This window comes from Phycodurus eques, chromosome 4 (assembly GCF_024500275.1).
Source record: "Phycodurus eques isolate BA_2022a chromosome 4, UOR_Pequ_1.1, whole genome shotgun sequence".
NCBI lineage: Eukaryota > Metazoa > Chordata > Actinopteri > Syngnathiformes > Syngnathidae > Phycodurus > Phycodurus eques.
In genome coordinates, this window is record NC_084528.1 from 8,555,177 (window position 1) to 8,570,790 (window position 15,614).

The following is a 15,614-nucleotide window of genomic DNA, read 5'->3' on the forward strand; positions in this document are numbered from 1 at the left end:
GTTTTGTTTTGTTTTGTTTTTGTGGAGAGACTCAAACGGATTCATGGCATTTCCTCCATTGATTTCAATGGAGAAAGATTATTTGAGATATGGGTGTTTTCAGTTATGAGCATGGTCACAGAACGAATTAAACTCGCATCTCAAGGCACCACTGTAGGTGAAAATCTGCAGCCTTCATGTTGACAGACGACCACCCTACCACTGGTCTCAAGCAGCCTATTTGGTGGCAACCCAAATTTTAACTTGACCCGACTACTAACCGCAGTAACTCGGGGTTTGACTACCATTATTACTATGACATCATCACTATGAGGTCATATACAAGTCAAAATTATCTGACAACATTTTTGCTGGCAAAACATAATTTCCTGTGACTGTGAGTCATTTGCTTTTGGCTATAAAAGAAATAGTTTTTACCAGTTCCTCACACTTCCTGGCCCAGCAGGTTGCTTGTGGAAAATTTCAATCCGCTTTCTGCCAAGCCCAAAAAATGTAAAAATGAGGAACTGATAATTTAAATGAGGCTGTAAAAATATACTGATCTAAATTATTGTTGAAATAGGAAAACACCTTGAATTCTACTCCACTTTGTTTATTTTTGTTTTGTTTGTTTTGTTTTGTTTTGTTTTCAGTTTTGAGCCTCAATATCTATCCAGCATTTTCTATCCAGATTGTCCTCATTAGAGCTGTAACCTATTCTAGATGACTTTGGGCAAGATGCGGGGTAAACCCTGGACTGCTCGTCAATCACAGGTCACATACACAAACAATCATTCACGTGCACATTCATATACAGTACCTATGGATAATATAGTCTTCAATGAACCAAACATTGCATGTATTTGGAATGTTGGAGTAAGCCGGAGTACCCTGAGAAAACACATGGAAGCATGGGGAGAACATGCAAACTCCACACAGGACGGCCGCACCCAAGACTTGAATCCCGAACCTTAGTACTGTGAGGCAGACGTGCTAACCACTCGTACCCCATGCTGCCTTGATCCTCAATATTACGCTACCTAATTATTAGACGTTATTTTCTACTAAGAAGTGCGTCAGACAAGCAAACAACAAATATTCCAGAAAAAGAAGATCAGCTCTCATGTAAGAGGGATTTTTTTGAAAGACATCTGCTGCCGATTACACAGTAGGTTAATTAGCGATTCCCAGATGTCATCTCCTGGGCCAGACTATCACTCCTCTAAACTAGGTAAACCTTAAAGGCTTTTTTGTGCTGAAGTGCATGCAGTAAACACAAGACCACCACTAAAGCACACATTACATAGTTTACAGTATATAGCAGAAATAAATTGGCTACAAATAAGCAATTGAAAAATGCATCCTGTATGAAAGGATGACTTTACTGCCACCATTCTACTTTGACATTGCTTTGTGCATGCATTAGATATGGGGCACTTGGTAAGAGGGTAGCAGTCATCTCCACATCAGAGGGAATCGTCCTCTCCTTTTAAACCACATCTGTAAACTGTGTGTGTTTGTGAGTGTGTGTGTGTGTGTGTGTGTATGTGTGTCTGTGTGCATGCATGTGTTTGTCTTTCAGTGTTTGCTCTAAATGTGGTTAGTTGACTTAGACTGAAACACTCTTTTAGTCTGACTGCTAGCGTTTTCATTAGTCGTGTTAAGTCTATTATTAAAGGCTGGTTCAAAGGCCCAACAAGTGCAACCACTAACAGGAAATAACCCAGTGGGCTCCGCCGTGATAGCAATCTTTGCTTTACAGCAAGTTACTAGTGGTGTCGTGGTTCTACTGCATGCAATGGAAGAGAGTAAAGGGATAAGAAGATGAGGAGCTACACTCTACCATGCTGTATCCTACAGTAAGTGTGAAGTTGGAGCACAAGTGACACATTTGTTCCAATGGCAAATAAATTTGCAGTGGATGATACATGTTTTTATAATTCAGTTATAATGACTCACCTCTGTCTGGAATCTGGAATCACATTGGTCAGCCTTGGGGTTCAGCCAAAACATGTCTGAATACTAATGCTAATGAATTCGATTACCATATGTTGACCATAATTTTGTGTAAAAAAGCTAGTGTATGGTGCAATGGTTTTTTTAAATCACCCAACTCCAAAGTGTCAAATAAGTCTACTCTGAATGACCTAATATAGTGTTGCTCGCTAACGCCCTAAATAAATGTTTTTCAACAAAAGTAAATTGTCTGTGACCATTTTTACTTTGCTTTAGAGTTTTTTTCCGAATGAAAATGACGGAAAAGGAAATTGCAAAACATTTATGGTGCTGAACTGGAAATACAGCATCCTCTTCTTATTATAACCATATTCATACCGTAGGATATATTGTATTTCTGCTTACAGCATATCTAAATGGGCAGTGTGCCTATACTCATCTTTCGTACTGGGATATTTCTTGGGGATCATTAAAGTATTTAAAGTGTAGATTCACTCGATTCCAAAAGGATATGAAGAGCGAGACAAATTCCTTTATTTATTATTATTTATTTTGTATGTAGACTTAAACTGTTATACTCATTTTCATCTTTTCCTGTCAAAAAATATAAATATGAGACACTAGGTCAACATTTTATTCAAGGATTTATTTCTAGGAAATGAAATCTGCACCTTATACACAACTTAGAAGGTAACATCGTTTGTTGGAACCTACCCAAATTCCATGTCAGAAAAAGTATACTTACATAGTTACATAATATATTACATCTTAGCACATGGTGAATAAAAGGTTCAAAAAGGCTAAAAAAAAAAAAAAAAAAAAAAAAAAAAAACAAGTGCAGCGATCGTGTACAGTAACCCTCACTAACATTTTAAACGACGATATTGGGATTAATGTGCTAAATTTGATCATTTGTTGCAGAGCGCTCCAGTTGTTAGGGTCTTATTATTAGATTATGCGGAACAATGAGGTTAATAAAACTCCCAGAACTGAGGGTGTGTGGTGGTGTGCATAGTGAGCAAAGATAGAGTGGGGTCTTGCCGAGGACCTGGGTTCAATCCCCGGCCCCGCCTGTGTGGAGTTTGCATGTTCTCCTCGTGCCTGCGTGGGTTTTCTCCGGGCACTCAGGTTTCCTCCCACATCTCAAAAACATGCATGAATTGGAGACTCTAAATTCTATTGACTCTAGACTCGATTGGCTGGCAACCAGTTCAGGGTGTACCCCGCCTCCTACCCGAAGACAGCTGAGATAGGCTCCAGCACGCCCCGACCCTAGTGATGAGAAGCGGCTCAGAAAATGGATGGATGGATATATATATATATATATATATATATATATATATATATATATATATATATATATATATATATATATATATAGTCAGTGATGAATTGAACAGCAGAACTATTAAGAGACAGAATATTGCTGGGGTGCTCAGTTTGTGGGAGGTTTCTGTTGAAGATTTTTCTTATGTTCAGTGACGAGGGTACATGGGAAAGAAAAGCATTTTGAATGTTACTGAAACTCATCTGTCGCGTCGACAGGGGAGTATGGATGGAGGAGCTAGAAATATGAATAAATTGTGTTATCTGCGTACAAATTGGCAAGAGAGTTGCCAATAGCATGCATTATAACACTCCAGTGTGTAGAGAAAGGTTGAACACATCGCAGATGGGGGCTACAATCCTGTGAGCTCCAGTTTTCAAAAAACAAAAGATCTAGCCCATCCAGATTGGGAAATGTTTGACTATGTCTATGTTGCGCAGCTCAGACAGTACATCATAATTGTACAGGCTGAAAGCAGAACAGGGGTGAATGAACGAATGAAGTGGGTGAATCAGAATCAGAAGCATCTTTATTTGCCAAGTATGTCCAAAAACCACACAAGGAATGTGCTTAGGGTATTCACACCTGGCTTTGACAAAATATTGTTTTTTTTAATGCTTCTGAAATCATGAAAAATAAGGCCCGCCCTTATTATTTATTTTATCTTATTTTATCTGCTTACACACAACACAGTATGACAGGAACGGTGGTCAGAGGACATTGATAAGTCTCTGACTGACTATATTAACAAAATATCTTATCGAGTCTTATATTACAAAACAAAATAAATTCCATATTATGACAATGTGATCTTAAAGTGTTTTAACTAAAGCATTCTGATACACAAAATGGATGGATGGATGAAATCACTTTAGTTTGACTTAAAGGGGACAAATTATGGAAAATGTACCTTTTAATTGCTTGCATCCAAATAGATGTGTCTCTTGAGTGTCTGGCTAACCATAACGTGTGAAATGAAACAGCCAAATAAATCCTTTATCTGTCTACTTCTGAAAATCTGTATGCGAGCGCGCCATTGTAAATTTTCCTGGATTATGTCGTCACAATTTACATGATACCCCGGTTTCTCCACTCATGAATTGGCAGCTGGGGTGGTCGGTAGGCAGAGCTGCAGTGTCACCATATAATACCGTGTTAGCTTCTAATAACCAGCACACAGTTGAATGTTCAAAGACCTTTTTGTTCAGGCTCCTGGGGACCGTTTTAATTAGCAAAAAAATATTCCCTTAAAATCTTTCTGTTCCGGTACTTTTGCTCACCTAAAAATTAAGTTTCATTACAAACACAAAATAATTCTTCTAATTTGCGTATCTTTCCCAGATGTAAACACAGTTTGCAGAAATAAAATGTTAGGTGTTGATTTTATTTTGGGGTTTTTTTTGTCTCATTTTCATCTCTGCCTCACAGTTCTGAGGACCCGGGTTCAATCCCTGGCCCCGCCTGTGTGGAGTTTGCATGTTCTCCCCGTGCCTGCGTGGGTTTTCTCCGGGCACTCCGGTTTCCTCCCACATCCCAAAAACATGCATTAATTGGAGACTCTAAATTGCCCGTAGGCATGATTGTGAGTGCGAATGGTTGTTTGTTTCTATATGCCCTGCGATTGGCTGGCAACCAGTTCAGGGTGTACCCTGCCTCCTGCCCGATGACAGCTGGGATAGGCTCCAGCACGTCCGCGACCCTAGTGAGGAGAAGCGGCTCAGAAAATGGATGGATGGATGGATTTTCATCTCTTGATGCCAAACCCAAAATATTGTAGTCTTCAGCAAAGATCCAGATATTGGCCTCAGTGCTCCAGTACTGTTTGAGGGGAGCATTTTTACATGCGTGTAAGTGTACCTGCAGCTCAGCTTGGTTACAACAGGTGCATTGGGGACATGGATTTTTATAACCATCCATGTAACTGCAGGCGTTTTTCACCATACTGGTATAGCTTTTCCCCATGAGTGCAATAAGTTCTTGGCCCATGTTGCTCTGAAATTAGGGTTCCAAGTACAACACATTAACCATTGTACCTGTTCCCATGAGGAAAATTAAGCCTCTATGTCCTTCCACACAGGATGTGATATGTGAGTGCTTTATGACCTGAGCTGAATCATGCACACCTTAAAAACATTACAGGCTGGGCATATATTTCCTCATAGTAGTACTTTCAGAGCCATGGGCCCAAGTATTATATTGGGCTCCAAATCCAGCTGGTGTGGACAAATCCACAAGTTTTCTTTTTCCCCCTTCTGACTCTTTGGCAATCCTACTCCATTCATTCAATTTTATATGTGCCAAGTAGCCGTGTTACTACCGGTTTCCAGGGAGAAATAATCAAAAACAGGTCTTATTAAAGTATATTAAGACCAGTTGAAGAGGATATAATGTGCTCACTAAGGGCCAGGAAAGCATGTATTTGCACCATGGCTGACACTTGTGGCTTCTTGAAGTGGGCATTGCCCTGGTTCCAGGAGGGTTATTTACTTGAGCCAAGTGTTGTATTGCGGGTAAGCAGATTTAGTGGGTATGAGGACAGTAGGGTGTAAGGCGGGGGTCTCATTGTTCTGGAATGTTTCCCCTCCCACCATTCATTCAGATTCTGTTAATGCAGAGCGATTAATCAGAAACAACATTGGCCTTCACTTGGAGGGTCTGAAGAGGAATTATCCATTCACACATGAATAAGTACAAACAGGGAGTGTCTGCAAAGGCCAAAGCTATATTGAGTTATACCTCAAGTGGGTGGAGGTGGAGTTCAGAAGTCAGGGTATTGTATCTAAATTGCTGGGGATTGGCTCTTTTGGTTATGCAGCAAATTCGTCATCCTTAGCCCAGCAGAGTTTATTGCTCAGTGTGTGGCAAGCGCATTCAATCAAGTCAGCTATCAAGAGGGTCTTGACCTCATGTTAGTGGCACTAATTGTCTCTCTACGTAGGAGTGTATGGAGGCAGATGACTTACAGCATTTAACTGCTGAGTATGACCTGCGGTGGAGTTTCTGGTTCACACTCGAGCTCGCCTGATGCTGGTTTAAATGATTAACCATACAAGAGGGATGACTCATTTGTCGGTTGAGAGTCTGAAACAACTGTGGTCAAGGGGAACACTAACCAAAATCCATTCCAAAGTTCTATTTCAGTGTGTCAGCTATCCATTCATTTACTGGTCTTCTGAAGAAATACTGTCAGCATTTTAAAGTGCTCACAATGCCAATTCAACATTGGGATGTTTAACAGTTATCCTGTTGCAACAGGGTAAGCTGTGTTTGCATTTACAACGTATATTAGTCTTTGTCAAAATGAATGAAAATGAATTTATTACTGAAGTTAGCTTTATTTTGAATAACATGACAATAGTTGCCATTTTATCATATGAATCTCTAAAGTCAAATGTTCCAATAGATGCATAATTCGACTGACATTTTCGCCACCTATGATGCACATGACTTATTAGCCCAAGAGCTCCATTGAGAGCAGACTCACAAAAATGAAATACATTTTTACGATGGTTAACTTTTTTGTAAGGTCACTGTGGTAGGAATGAAAATTAATTACAATATGCCTGACTCAGACTACAAGAAACATTTGGTCTCTCACGATGTCACTGTTAGACTACTACCAAAAAATCCTGCCGTGTCTCGGTCAGAAAACTACACAACGTACAGTATTATGACATCACCGTATCCCGTCTTTTAAAATCATTGGGTAAGTCTTATCAATTCAAGGTGTCAAAGGAAGGTGGGACTAATAATGTGTCAACGATACCAGCTCTAACTGTTACCATAGCGGCAACAACAGCAATCACGGAGGAAGTAGATTTAATTGTGGCAATGTTTTATGCAGGAAAAAAGAACAAAAAGAAGAAAAAACATGAGGTGAGGACGGTTTGGGCTGTCTATTCTTCAAGGAGAGCTCAAGTTAATGTTCATGTACTTTTAATACCACAAGGAAGCAGGGGACATAACGTGACGTACTGAAGATAGCTGGATAAAGTAGATCGCTCCATAACGTTATGATAATTGTCACTCCCAACATCAAAAGTGTGGGGTGCTGCTAAGTCCACTTGCTTTTTCTTCAGTTTCGTTGTTCCACTCTTCCCTCTTTCTTAGCTATATGGTCCGTGCGAATAAATGGTGACAACAGCAACCACGGCAGTCAAGGCAGCGTTGCAAGACACAATCAGATTGGTACACGTCAAGGTGCTACATCTCGGGGTTCTCGTTGATATGTCTCACGATACGGAAGATATTAAAAAAAAATCTAATGTGAGACTTTTCATTTTAGCATTGTAGGGCTTCTCTGATGCCAAATCGTTGATCATGTCACACTGCAAGGAGCTTTGACATTTCGGACAAAAAAATCTTGGGTCCAATGTGGGAAATTGGTCATGATGCAAATCGGACCAGTAACACGGCTAAAATATTGTAGTCTGATCGAAGCACTTGATAAATGAGGCCCATCAGCAATGTGAATCATATTTCCATTGCACCTCTGTCATTAAAGTTAAGCTTCAAATGTTTCATTTTGTTTACTTAGTCAGTCATATTGAAAGTGGTTAATTATTTTTTTACGTTTCTGAAACTCATGCGTGTTCAATTAATAAAGGTTTTATGATGGCAACAGTTTAACCCTCCAAAGGTCTGCTGTGTAAACATTGCATCAGTGTGAAATATAAATTATGCAAGGCAGTATTTCCTCTGTGCCCTGCGATTGGCTGGCGTCCAGTTCAGGGTGTACTCCACCTCTCGCCCAGAGTCAGCCGGGATAGGCTCCAACTCGCCCCCCGAGTATAAACGGTACAGAAGAAAAGAGTTATTTCTATATGAACAATGCTTGCTCACTCGTCAAATGTACTCCGAGGCTTAAAACTGGAGAGGAGCAAAAATGGAAGGTGCAAAATGAGCATTTGTGGGGCGATGTAACCACAAAATGGCGTAAAATTACAAATTGATTTACACTATATTGTTATAATGAAGGCGGCACGGTGGACGACTGGTTAGAGCGTCTGCCTCAAAGTTCTGATGACCGGGGTTCAATCCCCTGTGTGGAGTTTGCATGTTCTCCCCTTGCCTGAGTGGGTTTTCTCCAGGCACTGCGGTTTCCTCCCACATCACAAAAACGTGCGTGGTAGGTTGATTGAAGACTCTAAATTGCACGTCGCTGTGAATGTGAGAGCGAACGTTTTTTTGTTTCTATGTGCCCTGCGATTGGCTGGCGACCGGTTCAGGGTGTACCCCGCCTCCCGACCAATGATAGCTGGGATAGGCCCCAGAACACCTAGGCTACAGCTGCCTGCGACCGTAGTGAGGATACGCGGTAAAGAAAATGGATGGATGGATGGATGTTATAATGCAGTTCTCTAAAATCCTGGTATGTTTTTAAGATTGCCATTATGTTTCAAAGTATAAGACTAAAAAAATTATGAATGAAATATTGAGAAAAGTAAATAAAAACACAGAAAATATGCATTGCAGTCAAACTGGCATCATTCTCAAGTAATACATTCGGAATGTGAACATACTGCAATCTCAGAGAATGTCGAAGGTAGATCGAATTCGTATAAATTAGTGTTCAGATACAAGAAGTACACGCCACTCAACAAATATTTTACAATGTGTGTGTGTGTGTGTGTTTGGGTGTGTTTTACTATACATATTCTCTGGTGAAATGGGCTGTCAAAAATGGCTTGAGGATTTCAATCACCTCTGATTGCTGCATGAACATCAACAATTGTGCTTTTTTTTTTCAAACACGAGCTTGTAAATGTATCGAGCAAGTTTACTGCCTTAACAATGAACAGGCCTCTAATTGCTGCCTGGCTACATTCTGTTTTGCGTGCGCTCATGTGGTTATGAGTCAGTGTGTGCATGTGTGTGTTTGTGTATACGTGTTTGTGTGTGTGCGTGTGTGTAATGAAATAGTTGAACAAAACCCTCTCCTCCAAATACCATTTCCATCACCTTGTGTGGTTTGGCAGCGGTTCTGTTCTTACGGGGGCGGAAAACGGGCATCCGTCTGGGCGTGAGTCATGGCTGGCACATTGTTCAGCCCCCCTGCAAGGATACATGAGAGTAGTATTATAGAGTATGTTAGTCTCCAGTCAAGTAGTCTGTGAATATGGACACTGTACAAATGTGCGTGTCTTTATGCATACATGGACTTCTGCGTCTGTGAGGGTAAATTAATTTACAATTACACAGGCTTAAATAGCAACCACAGTGTTGCCATTGTTTAGATTGTCACTTGTAATATATCAACCTCTGTCTGTGTTGGTTCACCATTCATAACTCAATCAGTCCATCTGTGTTTGTGTGTTCCCAAAACAGTTCTGGTTTAAATTAACATCTGACCACTTATTTGACCTTTGTGGTCATTATAATTGTTGTGAACAATCCAACCATACTGAAAGTAGCACAAAAGAACTCATACCGTTGTGGTTAGAAGTCATGTGTCCCATTGCTCTATTGATAACAAGCAGGGCTGGCTGGCTGGAAAGAAAATTTGTCTTCCACATTTAAAAGTGTTATTTCTTCAAGGTTAGGTGAATGTCACTCTGTTGGCAGCCAATGTTACGCGCTTGTTGACAGTGTGAGTGGGTTGCAGAAAGGTTGAAAGGGTTGGAAATATTTTGACTGCAGACTGATGTGACCCAGGAAGTGAAAGGAAGGAAGAAGTGGGGGGAGTATATAACTGTGATGCAGCCTGGGAATTTAGATGGAGAGGCCCCCAGTGCACGCAACTGAAGACGAATTTTTTTGTTTTGTTTGTTCCTCCTGCCTTGCAACAAAGCCCCGAATACTAACCAATGAGCGGTGACTGTGATTTTAGGTGTCATCATTTTTTCTCTATACACTGTATGCATAATACAATTGCCTGCCCAATATGGCAACCTTACACACGGCATCTATACCTGTCTGGTTATTGCTGCGTCATGTTCCATTCTCTTCCTTCTCCCCCAATAAGACCACCAAATCTTCCTCCTCCTCCTCCTCGTTCTCCAAGACCAGCACCAACTCCTCACTGCCACTATAGGGTCACCCAGTCCCTCAATAACCCCTCTGCGAGTCATCTTCACCCCTGGTACTGCTGCTAACAGGGGTTCAAATCCCGGCCCCGCCTGTGTGGAGTTTGCATGTTCTCCCCGTGCCTGTGTGGGTTTTCTCCGGGTACTCCGATTTCCTCCCACATCCAAAGAAAACATGCATGGTAGGTTAATTGAAGACTCTAAATAGCCTGTTGGTGTGAATGTGAGTGCGTATGGTTGTTTGTTTATATGTGCCCTGCAATTTGCTAGCGACCAGTTCAGGGTGCACCCCGTCTTTCGCCCAGAGTTAGCTGGGATAGGCCCCAGAACACCTGTGACCCTAGTGAGGATAAGCGGAACGGAAGATGAATGAATGAAATGATAACAAGAGTTATGTTCTTCATACACAAAGGAAATACATGTAAGAAAATGCCATAAATCACACACACACACACACACACATGCACATGCACCCTGTTGGAGGGTTTACGCTTTCTCATATCACAGTAATCCTGCTCATTTGTTCACATATCAAATAATATGTAAGTATCCCTTCATTGCTTAAAGTGGAAATCACAAAGTCAGGTCACAGAGACTTGATCATTTTCTGATGGTGAGCAACAACAAGAATCAATGATGCTTGCAATACATAAGGTATAAAGTATTTCACAATCGTGTACACCAAATCATTTGCATAACAAATGCATAGTCTACTAGGTCTAATATTTTGTCATTTTCCCACTGAGCCGTCATGCTGCTGGATCCTTTCTCCACTGAAAAGATCTGCCAACTTTGCACATTTTGGATCACGTCTGGTGTGTGGTTAGGGGGTGGAGACGACCTGCTTAGTGCTTGTTTGCTGCTTAACAACAACTGTTGGTCGCACCACGCATGGCACAACCGCAAGGGTCCGACGAAGTCACGTATCATAAACACATGGTGTAGCCTGCAGGCTAGAATCTTCGCCGGTACTCGGGCCGGCGGTCTGGACACTCGGCTTGCACGCAACCGATGCCCTTGTGCATGGCTTTGTAGACACATATGGCTACCCTACAAATCATCTTGTATTTGTTGAATAGCATTCTGTAATTCTGTTTTGTTAACTCCTGTTGTCCAGAAGTTCCCAATGTATATGGTGAAGTTACAGAAACTGGAGATTTAAAAAATTAAATGATTTACTGTACATACTGGAATTTGGTGAAAAGGCTTGTTGATTATCCATGGGGCATATTTGTAGGAAACTTCACGTCTCTTACCTTAGACATGCTCCGAAGCTGTTAACTTCCAACAAAAGATAGAACTACTCCTCTTTTTCTTTTCGTACTCAAGACTTCTTTTTTTCAAAATACTTTTTGTTTTATGGTATTTTCACTGTGTGGAAATAATGGAAAACTTGCCATTATGCTGCTGCAACTTGAAGAATGAGTATCCCAATTTTAGGAACATGTGATGGCTTGAATCGTGGAATTCTTTTATCTTGTTGAAAACACGCTCTTTGTAGAATTTTCCACTGTTTTGCCTCATCACGGACAAAGGAGTGGGCCTAAATCATTCTCTGTAATGGTTGGAATGTGCTGGGAGAAAGTGAATGTTCATTTGTTTTGTTTTTGTGTGCAGAACTGAAACTTACAGAATACATTCATCTCTTAATACATTTTCTCTCCCACTTTTGAAAACATTGGCACCCTGTTTTTGGGCGTTTCCAACTTCTACAGTTTGTCAATTTCAGCTGGAGTTGGCATTGCAATCGTGGTGCGTGCGGTGAGGACATCCCTCAGTGGCTGTCCATTTCTGATGATGCATTTTATCATGACCAGAGTTGAATTCCATCTGGTTGGAATGGTCTTGCATAAGCGACTCCTTCATTTGTCCATGATTAACTTGTCGTTGCTCTAATTCTGCAGCAATAGTTGGACCGTGTTGAAAGTGCTCCTCAACTTTTATGCACTTGGCCAGGGCACTGTCAAACGCATTATTATCTGTGACAGAACCTTGCAGACTGTGCACAAAGCAGGGGATATGTTCAAACGGCAGATGTCTCGCAGCAGCGATTATGTTTCTTGCACTGTCTGTGCTGAGTGTGGTGACTTTATTTGACACGTTCCACTGCTGTGCAGCTTGAATAAAGTGTCCCGTGAACATTTCAGCATAATGTCTCTCCTGTGTTTTCATTACAGCCAGTGCATGTGAATGCAGCTCCCACTGTTCATCCATATAATGCACTGTAACCCCAAGGTAATTATGGTTATCTAACGATGTTCTGTAGTCCCCAGAGAGAGCAACAGAGGGTGCACATTGTAAAAGTTGTCTCTTAATTGCAGTCCTCTCTTTTTCATACATCTCAAGTTTTCTTGTGATGGTGTGTCTTGAGGTAATCTCATACCTGTCGTCATTTGTTGCAATTCTGAGACCGACATCTTTCACAACACTAATCGGCCTGCAGTCTGTAGCTATCCACTTCGGTATAGCATTTGTTAGCTTCTCTTTTCTTTGTTTATCAACTGTTCTTCTGCATCTCACGTAGTCTGCCAAAGCATCGCGCCACTGCTTGTTTCATTGAATGGTTTGCTGGTATCAACAGCGTCTGTTTCATTTACTGTAGATGATATTTCATACGTCTTGTACGCCAATGATAAGAAAATTCAACTGTGCAGTGGTTGCAAATACTGTACCTTCGACTGCGGCGTCTGGAAGAACTTTAAAATTAAAATGACCGTGTAAAACGTCCGTACCCATCTCCATGTTTGTTTATCCACCACTACTTTTCTTTTCCATTTTCAGTGAGCACTGCAACCCTAAGCAACAGACTTACCATAAAAAAAATACAAAATACAAACTACATTAATGCACAATACAATAATTGTTGGAGTTAATAAATTAGCAATAGCATAAATATATATATATATATATATATATATATATATACGAATTAAATCAGGAAACGATCTTGTCTTTTGTCATTTTAAGGAAATCTTTGCAAAGAGAAAGACAGACAGAGAGCTTACAGTTGCTTCACGCCTCTCTCTGACTCTGAAGAACACAGAAGAGCAACCTATAGTTAAACTAAAATGGTATGGAGTCAACGAAGAAAGGCCTATTCAAACAATTATCTTATCTTGTCCTTGGGAGAAAGGAAGGCTGGTAGAAGCACTGAGACAGGATGAGGGAAGGGAAAAAGCAATTAAGGTACGAGGTACGTTTGAAAAAGTCACACAAGAACTAAGAACTATTGAGGTAAATCACACAGACACTATGGGATAATATAATAAATGAAGACTATAATATATCATAACTATATATATATATATATATATATATATATATACAAATTCCAGATGAATTTATTACCAATGCGATTGCATTTAACATTTCTGAGAGTTTTAGCTGGTTAGACTGTGTGTGATAGCAAATTTTTTTTTTTTTTTACTTTGTTCAGACACTGTTTCCACCATTGTGTACACTGGAGTAAAGGATCAGTTGAATATTACATAACCTGAGACTTTCCAAACAACTTGCGCAAGAACCAAAATTCCAGTAAGGAGTGACAAATTAACCACTATGTTCCATGCATCTTCCTGATATAACTGACAGGGTAATAATGCTTAAGTTCTTCAGCTTCCTTCCACATTCCTAAAACATGCATGTTTGTTTATTTGAAGACAGAATAAATGGTCCATAGGTGTAAATTAAATTTTAATGGCTGTTTGTCTCTATGTGCCCTGCGCAGTGGTGGTCCGAGCTTGAATGGCGCACTGTGGGAGAAGATTGTGGGGGGGGGGGGGGAATCATCTGAAGCAATCAATCAAGCATGTTTGTAACTGGTTAATAAAAGAGACACTACAAGGCAGTGACACTATGCTAATAATTAACCTTACATCAACAATTTCAAGTTGGGCCCTTGATCCCGCCAATAAAGTAACAATACACTACTACACTGTGTTCATTTAGAGCAAAGCTGTCATACATACCTGCATCCTTTGCTCATTTATCATATTCTTCTTCCCTTTATTTTTTTTCGAAATTGTGCACCTGAAAGTTTGGACCTTTTCCTCTCCATTTTTTATGAAAAAACACCCCCATACATTTCCCAACATTCCCCAACAATGAACCTCCCCCACATCATATCTTTTCGCATCTCTTTTACAGAGTCTCCACAGGAGGATGCAAATTCGCCATACAAACTGCAATGACTTAATGTCATGCCAAATTGCCAATTAAAAAAAACACCCAATGTAGATTTATTTGGGGGGGGGGGTGTCCATCTTTTTGAGAGACAACATACAGTGCATCATCAAGGTTTGTACCCTTTCTAAAAAAACATTCTAAAGAGGATACTGTACTTTCCACTTCTTTGCGTCATCAAGCAACTGGACTGTCATTGGTCACGGTCACTTCCACACTTACCAAACCGCAATACTCACCATTAATCTTTATTCAGGTTATTTTCAATATTATACTGTAATCTGTAATAATCAATCACAGTTCTTTCTGATCCTGATGAATTGTACTCTTTCAGATGACCGCGTGTGCAAAGACTACCGGTATATATTCAGTATATAGTTTATGCTCACTGGGAACCTGCTGACTCATGACTGTCTGTATTGCTTTCAAGTTCGAGCAATACTTCCTATACTTCCCTGCATTCCACTCTTTGGAGTGGGAATTTCCCCAAAATGTGATTTGGATATTTTCTTCTTACCTTTGCACACCGAGCAATGTGTTCTTTAAGATCTCCTTCATCTACTGATTGGCTGGTAGCACTGATGGTTTTCAACATGAAACATTTAGAAGAGCATTGCAAGCACAAAAGAAGTTTGAAGTGATGCATTGAGAAGTCTTAGTAGAAGACAAATATATTACTGAGTGACGGAAAAGAACCATCTTAAAAACAAGATGATTCATTTCAAGGGGCTATCCCATAAATAAATAATTTCACAAATAAATCTATCACGGCAATAATTTTGGTTAAGCCAGCAACCGCATTAAAGCCATGTTTTGTTTGATTTGACTCGTCCCCAGTGCTCATCTTATCCATCATTCCATAACACCCAAATAACTGATCTAGGTCAATAGTCAGCACCAAGCAATTGTCAGAGTGCGCTGCTTTGACCGAGACACAAGCAAATGCAGACTCGAAAGGGGTTTTGTCATAGGTGACTGGCTCCAAGTCAGCTCTTGGATCATTCAGAAGCTCAATACATGGAAATTAAAGATCAAATGCGGAACTGTTTTATCATATTCATGTTTTGATGTCAAGCCCAGATAAATTCAGTCTGTAGCAGAAATAAAGGTTCCAATACTTATGGAGGGGAGTGTATATGCTTTAA